Raw genomic sequence first — 13,432 nt, forward strand, 5'->3', positions numbered from 1 at the left:
CTTTTATAGCAATGTGTGTGCAGTCAATAGCTCCGATTACATTAGGAAAACCGGCTAAATATTCTTTCTCTTCTTACTGCGCCATTTGCGATATCTTCTAACACTGCCAAAGCTGCCATTGTTGTTAACGGTATTTCTGCACCACTTTGCGCATGCTTTTATATCCACTCGTTTAATTGCAGACAGTTGAATGTGTTAATTGTTCATCAGTGTGTCTCTGATGTGCACATCACTCTGAGGGCTAATTGTTTTCACATTATTAACAGTTTCCCAGCATCACCACTAAGTGTCGCCAACGGACCAATAGCTGTGGAAACGTGCGTACGCCAGCCATGAAGTGTGCGTCGGGCACCGCACATTTCCACGGTCATTTCACTCTTGATTCATCTGAACGTTTGCGTGGAAACGTACGAAAGGTACGCCATGTTTTTGTGCGTACGCACCCTTTGTACATGAGGCCCCAGCAGGGAGCAAGGTAAAAACAAGACCAGATATACACATGGGTTAACGAGACACAGGTGCAGACGATCAGGACTGATGGGAAACAGGAAAGTCAAACTAGAACTGAAACACTAAGGCTACGTTCACACTGCAGTCCTTAATGCTCAATTCCGATTTTTTCCCATATCCGATTTTTTTGTGTGGCTGTTCACATTATCTTTTAAAATGTGTCCTATATCCGACTCGAGTGTGAACGCATCGCGGCCCTGAAGTGACCCGCATGCGCAGAGGCGTGTGATGATGACAATGATGGATTTGCATCCAACAGGTGCCTGTGAACTGCCAATTATCCATCAAGCTCCACAATTATCATGTTAACATTAAATCAGATTTGTCAAGGACGTTTCTCTTGCATCTCTATCATTATGCGGGCATTAATTCTCAGAGTTTTGCGGGAGCGGGCGGGAGCGGATGAAAACACTGCGGGAGCGGGCGGGAGCGGATGTAAACACTGCGGGCGCAGGCGGGAGTGGAACACACACGTTGCGGGTGCGGGCGGTAATGGTCAGAAATGCAGCGGGAGCGGGATGAAGAAAACAGTCCCGCTATAGCAGGGCTCTAGCTCCGCTCCCCGGAGTGTCAGCTCTGCTCTCCGGCGTTCAGCTGGGTTTATCACCTAACACACGGTCCAGCGCGCTGTAAAACGGGCAGGTTATGCGAGCACGACCGCTTCGCTGATTTGAATCCTCAGCTTCTTTATTTAGTAATATGCTTAAATTCAGCAGGTTGTCTCGTCTGATCTGAGGTCGTATAAAGAGGTGAGCGGTGGGGAGGAGAGGGGGAGAGGCGGAGGAGAGGCGGAGGCGGCCCGGAGGGACCCCCGCCGTCTCTCGTGTCTCCCCCCCGCGGCTCGGGGCTCTGCGTGTGACGTCAAAGTCGCATTAATTCCGACCTGCCTGTTCACACTGAGGTCGCATTGCAAAACATCAGACCTGTATCCGATTTAGAACCACATATGGAAGCGACCTGAATCTGATTTGAAAAGATCAGATTCCATGTGACTTGTGCTGTTCACACTGTCATAAACAAATCGGATCTGAGTCACATATGAGCAAAAAATCGGAATTGGGTCACTTGGGAACTGCAGTGTGAACGTAGCCTAAGACACGGGCTTCAAAATAAAACAGGAAACTACCAAAACCATAACAATACCCCCATGACACTGCTATATTCAGTTCACTTTTTTTGTTTAGAGCCAATGCAAAGTCTCAGTCGCTACTAATGACATGGTGATTTTGTCAACTTTAATAAAATCATTGAGTAAATTATTAATATTTCTTTTCTCAGTATGATGGCTGGAACTTCTTGTAAAACCCCAGTTCTAAAGTCTTGCCCAAATCAAATGTTATAAAGGTAGTTTCTTTTTCATAATAAAACATGGAAAACATATCACACTGAACGCATTATACTGAACGGGACAATTTGAGTTTGACAGCAGGAATGCACATTTAAAAAAAATTGGGATATGAGCAAGAAAATGCAGGAAAAATAATTGCTACTAAAAAGAAACACCTTAACAAACAATTAGCATTTTCTTTTTTTTTTTAAATATTTTTATCCCGGTTTTTTCCCATTTTTTTACCACCCCGTGCTCCTACCTAAGTGACAGTCCTGGGCATTGCCATCCTCTACCAACCCCGGGAGGGCCCTGCACTGAGCTCAGGTCTCCTCCTTAACCTGAGGAGTGAGCAGGCCGCATCTTTTCACCAGGTCCGGCCGGGGCAACAACAATTAGCATTTTCATTGGAAACATGTCAATGACACAATTGGATATTGAACGAGCGACTTAAAGAGGTAGAGTTTTATCAGTCTGCTAGAACAATTACATCTACAATTCATACATAATGTTGAATAATCCAGATCCAGAAATGCACCATCAATTAGCCATAGCTCATTTACGACGAGGCAAAATATCTGGTTGTGCACCATGGAAGAGTGCCGCACATTGTTAAACAGACTGTGAGTTCAATTCCCGCCAGAGTTCTTCATCCAGTTGTCTTTAAGTAGCACAAAATCCACTTTTAGAGTCCAACGCTAAAAATGAAAAGATAAATGCACTAAGAGAGATGGCTTCCCCCAAGGATACTGGTGGTGTGGAGGGTTTGCTCAGGGCTCTAAGGTGCCAATGAAAGGGTGGTGCATGCTGGTTCAAACCCTCCCCATCCTCCAAATCTGGTGAGGTAGAGGCATCAGACCGAAAACCTGGACCACTTTTAAAATTACGTCCTTCTACTGACGATTGAAAACTGGCCAGGAAGCCCGGGAAGGAGGCAAGAATGTGGCGCATCATTGAAAAGTGCTGCACATTGGTAAAGAGACTGAGAGTTCAATTCCCGCCAGAGGTCTTCAGCCCGTTGACTTTAAGTAGCACAAAATCCACTTTTAGAGTCCAACGCTAAAAATGAAAAGATAAATGCACTAAGAGAGATGGTTTCCCCCCAAGGATACTGGTGGTGTGGAGGGTTTGCTCAGGGCTCTAAGGTGCCAATGAAAGGGTGGTGCATGCTGGTTCAAACCCTCCCCATCCTCCAAATCTGGTGAGGTAGAGGCATCAGACCGAATACCTGGGCCAATTTTAAAATTACGTCCTTCTACTAACGATTGAAAACTGGCCAGGAAGCCTGGGAAGGAGGCAAGAATGTGGCGCATCATGGAAAAGTGCTGCACATTGGTAAAGAGACTGAGAGTTCAATTCCCGCCAGAGGTCTTCAGCCCGTTGACTTTAAGTAGCACAAAATCCACTTTTAGAGTCCAACGCTAAAAATGAAAAGATAAATGCACTAAGAGAGATGTCTTCCCTCCAAGGATACTGGTGGTGTGGAGGGTTTGCTCATGGCTATAAGGCACCAATGAAAGAGTGGTGCATGCTGGTTCAAACCCTCCCCATCCTCAGTATCTGGAGGGGTAGAGGGATCAGGAAGGATGAGAGGTTAGGAGTGCTAGGGGCATGAGGTAGGATGAGGAGGGCTTGGGGGGTCAGGTAGGAGGAGGAGGGCTAGGGGGGGTCAGGCAGGATGAGGATGGCTAGGGGGGTCAGGTAGGATGAGGAGGGGTCAGGTAGGATGAGGAGGGCTTGGTGGGGTCAGGTAAGATGAGGAGGGGTCAGGTAGGATGAGGAGGGCTTGGGGGGGTCAGTTAAGATGAGGAGGGGTCAGGTAGGATGAGGAGGGCTTGGTGGGGTCAGGTAAGATGAGGAGGGGTCAGGTAGGATGAGGAGGGCTTGGGGGGGTCAGTTAAGATGAGGAGGGGTCAGGTAGGAATAGGAGGGCTTGGTGGGGTCAGGTAAGATGAGGAGGGCAGGAGGACTAGAGGAGAAAGGCAAGGGGGATCAGGGTGTAAGAGGTGGGCTAGGGACATGAGGATAGACAGCTTGGGGGGGTAGGTCAGGAAGGTTGAGGTAGGGGATCAGGCAGGAGGTAAGAAAGTAATTACCCTTTTCAAAGCTTTGATTTGATAAAAGGCCCTATCACGGATGCACCTAGCCCTCCCACAATTTCCTCTTAACTCATCCTCCGAACACTCCTAGCTACCCTGCCTCCCTCCTGGCATCCCTTGCCCTTCTCCTACCTAACCCCCCAAGCCCTTCTCAACCTTCCTGATACCACCAAGTCCTCCTCTTCCTACCTCATACCCCTAGCCCTTCAGCTGTCCTCCTACCTCAGGGGTAGGCAATTCCGGTCCTCGAGGGCCGGTGTCCTGCATGTTTTAGATGTTTCCCTGCTGACACAGGTACTTTTATCACGGTGTAAATTGACAGGGTAACATCTAAGACATGCAGGACACCGGCCCTCGAGGACCGGAATTGCCTACCCCTGTCCTACCTAACCCCCAAGCCCTTCTAAACCTTCCTGACGCCACCAAGCCCTCCTCTTCCTACCTCATACCCCTGGCCCTTCAGCTGTCCTCTTACTCCCTAGCCCACCTCATAGCCCCTAGCCCTCATGCCCTCTCCTCCTACCTGACCCCCCCTAACCTTCTCTTCCTACCTCATCCCCCAGGCGCTCCTGCCTTCTCATCCTCCCTGATCCCTCTACCCCTCCAGATACTGAGGATGGGGAGGGTTTGAACCAGCATGCACCACCCTTTCATTGGCACCTTACAGCCGTGAGCAAACCCTCCACACCACCAGTATCCTTGGGGGGAAAACATCTCTGTTAGTGCATTTATCTTTTCATTTTTAGCGTTGAACTCTAAAATTGGATTTTGTGCTACTTAAAGTCAACGGGCTGAAGACCTCTGGCGGGAATTGAACTCTCAGTCTCTTTACCAATGTGCAGCACTTTTCCATGATGCGCCACATTCTTGCCTCCTTCCCGGGCTTCCTGGCCAGTTTTCAATCGTCAGTAAAAGGACGTAATTTTAAAAGTGGTCCAGGTATTCGGTCTGATGCCTCTACCTCTCCAGATTTGGAGGGTTTGAACCAGCATGCACCACCCTTTCATTGGCACCTTAGAGCCCTGAGCAAAGCCTCCACACCACCAGTATCCTTGGGGGGAAGGCATCTCTCATAGTGCATTTATCTTTTCATTTTGAGTGTTGAACTCTAAAAGTGGAGTTCGATCTACTTAAAGACAACTGGATGAAGAACTCTGGCGGGAATTGAACTCACAGTCTGTTTAACAATGTGCGGCACTCTTCCATGGTGCACAACCAGAGGTGTCAAGTAACGAAGTACAAATACTTCGTTACCTTACTTAAGTAGAAATTTTGGTTATCTATACTTCACTTTTTACTTTTACTCCTTACATTTTCACGCAATTATCTGTACTTTTTACTCCTTACATTTTAAAAACAGCCTATTTCATTTTGGCCTTTAAAAAAAACTATCCAGTTAAATTGCTCATATAGTGAATTTGGTTGTGGTTGTGGCACAGATGTTCTTGTCCAGGTTTGTTCTTACACCCGTTGCCCTCAGATTCCTGCAACTAAAGCAATAAAGGTTAGGATAAATGATAACATGCATTAGATTATGTGCTACTTAAAGTCAACGGGCTGAATACCTCTGGCGGGAATTGAACTCACAGTGTCTTTAACAATGTGCAGCTCTTTACCATGATGCGCCACATACAGTACTCACCTCTTTCACAGGCTTCCTGGCCAGTTTTCAATCCTCAGTAGGACATTATTTAAAAAGTTGCTCAGGTATAGGGTTTGCTCCAATAACCTCTGCATTTGAAACCCTCTTTGTTCCAAGATGAGCTACACCAGGACACAAGTTCAGCTGCACTGAAAATTGCCATCCCTCCAAACCACCAAATAACCTCTTCAGTCATGTCTCATAGCGCATTTAACTTTTCATTTTGAACTTTAAAATTGACAGGTTTGGTGCTTTTTAAAGACAACAGAATGAAGAACTCTAGAAGGAATTGAACCTTAAGTCTTCTTTAGACCATGCACCTCCATAACATCTTGTGCCATAGAGGCACATGCTGCTAAGGCTTCCTAGTGAGTTTTTAGTCCTCAGTACAAGGAAATCGCTTTAAAAGTGGTCCCGGGATAAGGTTTGAACACAAGCTCTGCAGTGGAAAGCCTCTTTTCATCCAGTTGAGCTACTGAAGAGCACTTTGATATGAGGTTTCAAAATAGTCTATCACAGGGCTCTTCAAGTCCGGTCCTCGAGGGATCAGGTAGGATGAGAGGGCAGGAGGGGTAGAGGGATCTGAAGGGTCCTGCATGGTTTAGGTGTTATCTTGCATCAACACACCTGATTCTAATCAATGGTCATCACCAGAAGTGTCAAGTAACGAAGTACAAATACTTTGTTACCTTCCTTAAGTAGAAATTTTGGTTATCTTTACTTCACTGGTGTAATTATTTTTCAGACGACTTTTTACTTTTACTCCTTACATTTTCACGCAATTATCTGTATTTTTTTACTCCTTACATTTTAAAAACAGCCTTGTTACTCTATTTCATTTCGGCCTTTAAAAAAAACCTATCCAGTTAAATTGCTCTATCCGGATAGAGTGAATTTGGTTGTGGTTGTTTCAGATGTTGTTGTCCAGTTTTGTTCTTACATCCGTTCCCTCAGATTCCTGCAACTAAACTTGGATGTACATTCCAATAAAGGTTAGGATAAATGATAACATGCCTCTGAAGTTTGACTTTTTGCACCATTACAATACTTATAGGTAACTAGTCATCATATCTTCTGCTCTCTGAAACACATGTTAATGCTCAATAGTACACATATATGGTTCTTTAATATATTTGCATTATACTAAGATGCATTCATTTTCAATGGCTTTTGTCCTTAATGGCTTTTTCCCCCTTACATTACTTTTACTTTTATACTTTAAGTAGAATTGAAACCAGTACTTTTATACTTTTACTCAAGTAAAAAACTTGAGTTGATACCTGTAGAAGCTGAAACTTCTACAGGAGTATTTTAAACTCTAGTATCTATACTTGTACCTGAGTAATGAAGGTGAATACTTTTGACACCTCTGGTCATCAACAACTTGTCATCGAGGTCTACACAACTCCATTAGTGACAGTTTACAGCCAGTGGAGGCTCAAACTGTTGAACTTGTCTTTGCTGCCGGTAAAACTATGACCACAAAATAACGTTTATGCATGTGCAATCAAAATCTATGACTCTATTTCTGGAATTCACGCCTTTTGAAAAAAAATGTGTTTCCATACCTGTGACCCAAATGAGAATAAGTATGTATGGATGGATACACATAAAGTTTGACATAAAGAGTCGTGGGTGGTGTGATCTGACTCGGTATTGACTCCTTGACCTTCATTGGCCTGAATTAGCCCTGAATTATGGTTCTGCGTTAAGGCTGAAATATGGTTCTGCGTCACACACACGCAGAGCACACGGCGCAGTCGTGACGCCGTGACGAACCGTTCAGAGTTCTCCGTCTCTCCATTTGGTCGCGGTGCAGTACCCCCCCGCGGCCACTAGTTAGCAATCTTTTTCTGAATGGTTTATCCGACTTTTTCCGGTCACAGTAAATCAAAGAAATGAGGACAACTATTGTGCAAAAAACAAAAACAAAAAAAATCACACATAAACGAAGAAAAAAGCCCTGGAAGTTCACTACTGCTTCAAACCGGAAACCGGAAATGCTTCGCTTTCAAACGAACCAATCACAGCCCTCTCGGTCTGCGTGTGGTCGGCGTCTCCTCGACGCGTAGTTACAATTTTCGGGAGGTGCACGTCACTGACGGCGCATGTGACGGCGTGTCCTCTGCGTGTACAAAAACCACACGCCGTAGACACGGCGTCGTTTTGACGCAGAAGCATAATTCAGCCTTTACACCAACGCAGAGCCTACGCCGTAGGGTACGGCGTATGGTGTGCGTCGCCGCGTACCCTACGCCGTAGGCTCTGCGTTGGTGTGACGCGGAACCATAAATCAGCCCTGAGCAGCTATGAGGGGAGGAGGGGGAGCGGCTCCCGTCCCGTCTTCGCATCGCTTTCGACAGTCTTGAGGATTTGCAATCACAGGCTGAGCCTACCGTTAGTTTTTAAACTGTAAAATGTGGGGGACAAATACATGATTTTGAAAAGTGGGGGGGGACATGTCCCCCATGTCCCCAGTGGTAATTGCGTCGTGGCACTAACGGGCAGCAACGGCGTGCTGCCACTCACTCGCTTTATTTTATTGTATACTATTTATATACTTATTCTAACTTTTACTGTGACCACCAAATAATGTGGTTTTCCTGTCCTCCATATCATCTACAACATCTAGGTCTAAGTCTCCATGAAAGTCAGTGTCACGGTGGCTGGACACCCTCTCATTCATTCTGACGCCAAACAGGCTGTAGGAAGCCGCTGCGCATGCTGAGTAGGCTCATCCATATGCATTTATGGTAAAAAGTGTGCGTGTAGAGGGCGGGATATGAGGCGGATTCAGCTGCGCAACCTTCCAGCTGTACTGTGATTTATAAAGCGAACATTGCGTGCAAGTCTGCGTGCACACGGTTTTATTGATCCAGATTTTTTTTTGCGCCCGGCATTTTCGGCTTTTGGGTGTACGTGAACTTTTAGTATGAGTCCTACGCAGTCCATTTTAAATGAGGCCCAGGTCTGAAGAATCTACATGCAAGTCATACAAGCTTCCACTGCAGCCTCAGAGTGTAATGTGAATTAAAATGTACATGTTCTGCACTGTTTGGATCATTGTGTTCATAAATATCCTACAATTTATAACCGAGTTATATTTTGTTGTATTTCAAATACGTACGTTATCTGTCCAATCCAATCGATTCAGCATCTTCTAAAACTTCTAAACTGACTGAAACTTCATCAAAATCGGCCCACCAGGAGTTGAAATATGGCCACTTCTGGTTTAAACGGCCATTTTGAATTTTGAAAATGTCAGACATGGATTCAGCATCCCCAATAACCCCCAGAACCACTCCAATATTGTCCAAATTGGCCAAGCAATTGCTGAAATATTGTCCATATATGTGAGTATGCTAATTGATGCTAATTATGCTAATTATGCTAATTGCCCAACATATGTAAGTTAGCATCCGGCAGTTTCTAAATGCCGGGGACCTATACTGTACATTTCTAACATAAAACTTTGGGGTACTCAACATTTCCGGGTTCACATTGCTGGCAAGTAGACTAAAATGGAAAATTGTCCTGTAGTGAAACAATTCAAAATTTGAAATTATTGTTGTCAGTGATCAGTTCTAAAACCTTTGTTTCTGGTGGGATTTGGCTGCACTGGTGCCTGTGGAACGAGAAGCTCGCAGGTTTCAAAAGGAAGCATCACTGTTGGACAGAATATTCAGGATTTAGACCAACATAAGCTTTTTTACAGGAGTCTTTTTTAAGCAATGGTTTGCATGATTACGCAAGACGATGCCTTCGTAGAGGAAGAGTCCAGGCGCTGAACTGACACACTGCAGTCCAGACCCTGAAAAACAAAAAAGACCAGCAAAAATCAGGATTGTTACAGGTTCCAGATGTAAATGGAGTCATGTAAAAGAAGAGAGGATGTTGCAAAGCAGTAAAAATCACCCTGTCCCAACATTTTCTCCTACAGGTTTGGGAGGTTTGTAAATCACTCCAGTCTGTTTTTACATACACTTTACATAGCATCACAGATTTTTTTGGAATACAGGTTGTAAAGCAGGACATCTTTAGTCCAAACCATTTGGCCGTCAAAGTGCTTTTGAAATGACCCCAACCGGTTAATAGTGAAGGAGCTGTAAAGGTTAGGAGTAAAAATCTTCAGGTGCTCTCAGACGAAATGATTTAAGCTCCAATTTGCCTGTTGCGGATCCCACAGATAGGTCAATGGTTGTTCAGGGGGTCAGTAGCCAGCATTTGATCGTTACTTGTGAAACTGTTAAAGATGCTGCTTGCTGACGTCATGTAATGCGTGACCGTCCATTGGTGATGGGTCATATAAAGTGAAAAGCAAGATGACTTCAAGACTCCTGATTACAAACCAGGAAATCATGTAATCTGAAAAATCCCGTCAATATGCCATTTCTGAAAGTGGCACATTCTGAAAGCCGCTTTAATCTTGAAATTGCCACTCTGTTTGGATGGCCACTTTGAAGGCTGGAAGACCCTGTGCTTACAGCATATGGCCACAAACAAACCTGAGGGAGGGAGACTGAATTTAGACTTGGATGTCGGCTCAGGCAACCTCCTTAGAGGTCCTATTTTCTGGCTCCACTGCCGACTTGTCAAATTGAACACCTCATTAACCAAAAAATAAGACTGCAAGTGAAGAAAAACTCAACTTTAGTTATTCCTAAACTCAGAACCTCACGGAGGTGTTCAAAAGCAACCCAAATCTTGCTCACACTATGGTATATTTTATTGTGAAATGCAGTTTTTATATTGAAATATTCTTCAATAAATTATTAAAGACTTTAGTGATGCTTTAGGTTAGACATAGTATGCTTACATAACTGCAGAAAACTTAAAAGGTTAGACTGAGAAAAGAAATCCAAGGATGCACATGCTGGAAACAGACATACAAACAGCCTTTCAACTGGCACGTCTTAGCTCATTAATGAAAAGGTTTTCGCAGAAATGTTCCTCACAACTTCCAACTGGTAACAAGATCTGACCAGATGATGTGGCGGAGTTAGTCGACAAGTGTATAGCAAGCAAAGTGGACTATGAAGCGTTCTGCAGAAGTGTGTCAGCCGCTGTCCAAACAAAAAGGAGTTGTTTGCTGAAGTGAACGCTTAGAACGCTGGAGACTGCACTCTGCAGTTGTAGATAATCCGCTGCTAGTCTGAAACAATAAAAACACAGGGAAATGCACAACGAGCACACAAGCCTTTGAAATCTGTAAGAGAAAAAACAAACAAACAGACACGAGAACAGGCAGAGACACAACCAGCAACCATTTCAGGTCCCTGAGACTGAATCAAAGCTAGGCTACTGCGATTATCTGTCCCCCAAAACTGTGGAGTGAGTATGTAGGTGAGTGAGCAGGTGTGTATGTCTGTGTAACTGTGTGTGTGTAAAGTCCAAACAATGCTCTACCTGAGCTGTAACTTTAGTGAAGGAGGGAAGGTGCAACCCTGCCACCCGAGAGACCAGAAACCGACAAGGGAGATTCATTATACGTATTGGTATATATTATGTACATATCATATTTGCAAGAATAACTGTCAAATTAAGTTTGTGGTAACAAATGGGAGCGGCAGCTAATGGTCTAGTTTGCAGTGTGGGAATACTGAGTGATTCAAGCTACAATGAACTGTACTTTTATTTACCTCTGTGGTTCCAGTTCTAATAACCCTTTGGGCTGTTGTTGTACAACAGCATTAGACATAATGGGAACATAAAATCTATGGAGATAGCTTTATTTAGATTAAATAGCAAAGAAAAAAAGGATTTAGGATTGGGCATACTGTGTTGTGATTACAGTTTTCTTTGCTGCAGCATCGGTGTGGAGAAAATGAACACCAACCTCTTCTTGCATACTCCATTTGTATATCATTTTATTTGCAGAGTGCACATTTGGTAGGGGCTTATGAATAGAAATTGATCATTTACATCATTGTACATCCATTTTCTCTATTCTTTCTTACATCAGTCTGAGAAAATAACACATTTGCGACTAGAAGCTATAAAAACTCCTCTTCAGCAGTGTCATCCTTCTCTTTGTCCTCCACACTTGCAGTTAGAAAAGTTTTTTTTTTAACCTTTGCTTATTTATTTCTAAGAAGTGGGTGATTTAATATTCAGGTGCAAGTGGATGACATAACGTCCTCCTCTTCTTAGTTTCAGTCACCGTTTACAGAGTGGCTGCAGATCACAAAAAAAAAAAAAACTGTTAAAGTTTAGGAGCATTGCACTCTTGGGAAGTCCACCAGGTTGATAGTTTCATGTTTGATTCTCTACCCAGAGGCTAATTAGCCCCTGCTAGCTTGAAGCCAACCAGGAAATAAGTTTATTCAGTTTCTCGACTGAGCACAAGGGGCTGACTTCACAAAGAAGCCAATCTCCATTGACCCCTATGTTAAATGTAAAACTTTTTGGCAGATTAAATATATTTAGAACCATCTATCCACTCATAAAACTGTTTCAAAAGATGTTTTTTTTCCAAGCCAAACTACTTAGCATTGTCCGGACTTCCACAGTTGTCTGGCGCTTGCTCAGGAATGGGGATTGTATCGAAGAAAAGTTTTGATGCAATCTGTTGGTCTCCTTAGCTAAGCAATAATATATATTTTTATTGGCTTTTAATTAATTGAACATACTTTGGAACGAGTTCCAACTGTATCGATGACTTGATTTCTGAGTGAATGTTCTTGCGCTGTTAACTGTCCTAAGAGACCCTTGCGACCAGAGATAGGTTGGCCTGAGAAGGTGTGGAGGTGAAGCAAAGCAGCTAACTTCACTCCTGGTTGAAGGACATCTTAGAACTGCCTTGCTCATTAGCTTCGAAACTTATGCAGAATTTCACCTTGGATCGTTTCGGTATAAAACGGATACGTAATTACTTCTGTTGTATGTCTAAGTGCGCCAACTTCTTTCTTTATGTATAATATATGTAGTCAGCACTGGGATTTAAGGTTTGTTAGTCCTGCACTCATCCTTTTGTAAACCGCACATGTTACTCAAGTGATTAGTAACTCCCCAACTACTTGGCTGTACATGCACTCATACTGCCAAAAAGATAAGAAAACACCTTCAGTGTTCCAGTAGAAGTAGCGGACGGGGCTCTACAAACCAGTCTTTGGGTTCTCATAGAGACTTAAACCATTCAAAAACTCCTTATTTCCCCAAATAAAGATGCTTTAGCTGACAACTTGTCATGGGAAACCTGTTTCTTTAATGTTTTGGCATCTTAAGACTTGTTTTCTTTCGACTTTCATAGCTAGCAACATGCAACAACGCAATGAGCTTTCCCAAACACTAGAAATGTTCAAAGTCACGCTTTACAACTTTGTCCAGGCTTCTCGGAACTGTTCCCTTTACAAAAGAAAAGCTCTCAGGGCTTCTATTTACCAAATTTTGTAGCTCAGTGTCAAATAGTGAAACAAGCAACCTTTTGTTATGGGATCATTCATGTGTCAGCAGCTCTCACCTCATTTTTGAACTCCTTAAATCTACCCTGCCAGTTAACACTTGCTCAAGGTAGAGAGAAGTTGTTTATTTTCTGGGCTGGAAAAAGGTTTTACTCTTTTCACTTCTTTCTTTTGTCCTTTGTTCTTAGTTAATCTTATTTAACCATTTTTAGTCCATGACATCTTTCCTCTCTGCTCTTGTCCTTGATTGTTATCCCATTTGATGCAGATTAGAAGGAATTAGACCCAAATTCAAATCAATTGAGGTGAGGGTTAACAAATTGGCATGTGGCTAATTAGCATATATAGCCTACAGTCGGGCATTACCAGAGCTATTTCTAAACATTGTAGCCATATCTTATATATACTTTATTTCATCATAACAGCATTTTGAAACAAATTAGGTGAATTAATC

At 43.5% G+C, this 13,432-nt stretch overlaps 1 protein-coding gene across 1 annotated transcript in view; it reads left to right on the forward strand.

Annotated features, from left to right (window-relative positions):
- LOC133425314 (gamma-aminobutyric acid receptor subunit gamma-3-like) overlaps nucleotides 1–13,432 on the forward strand; it is a 193,193-nt gene that overhangs the window by 148,856 nt on the left and 30,905 nt on the right. The window lies entirely within an intron of this gene.

Source organism: Cololabis saira, chromosome 24, assembly GCF_033807715.1.
Source record: "Cololabis saira isolate AMF1-May2022 chromosome 24, fColSai1.1, whole genome shotgun sequence".
Taxonomy (NCBI): Eukaryota; Metazoa; Chordata; class Actinopteri; order Beloniformes; family Belonidae; genus Cololabis; species Cololabis saira.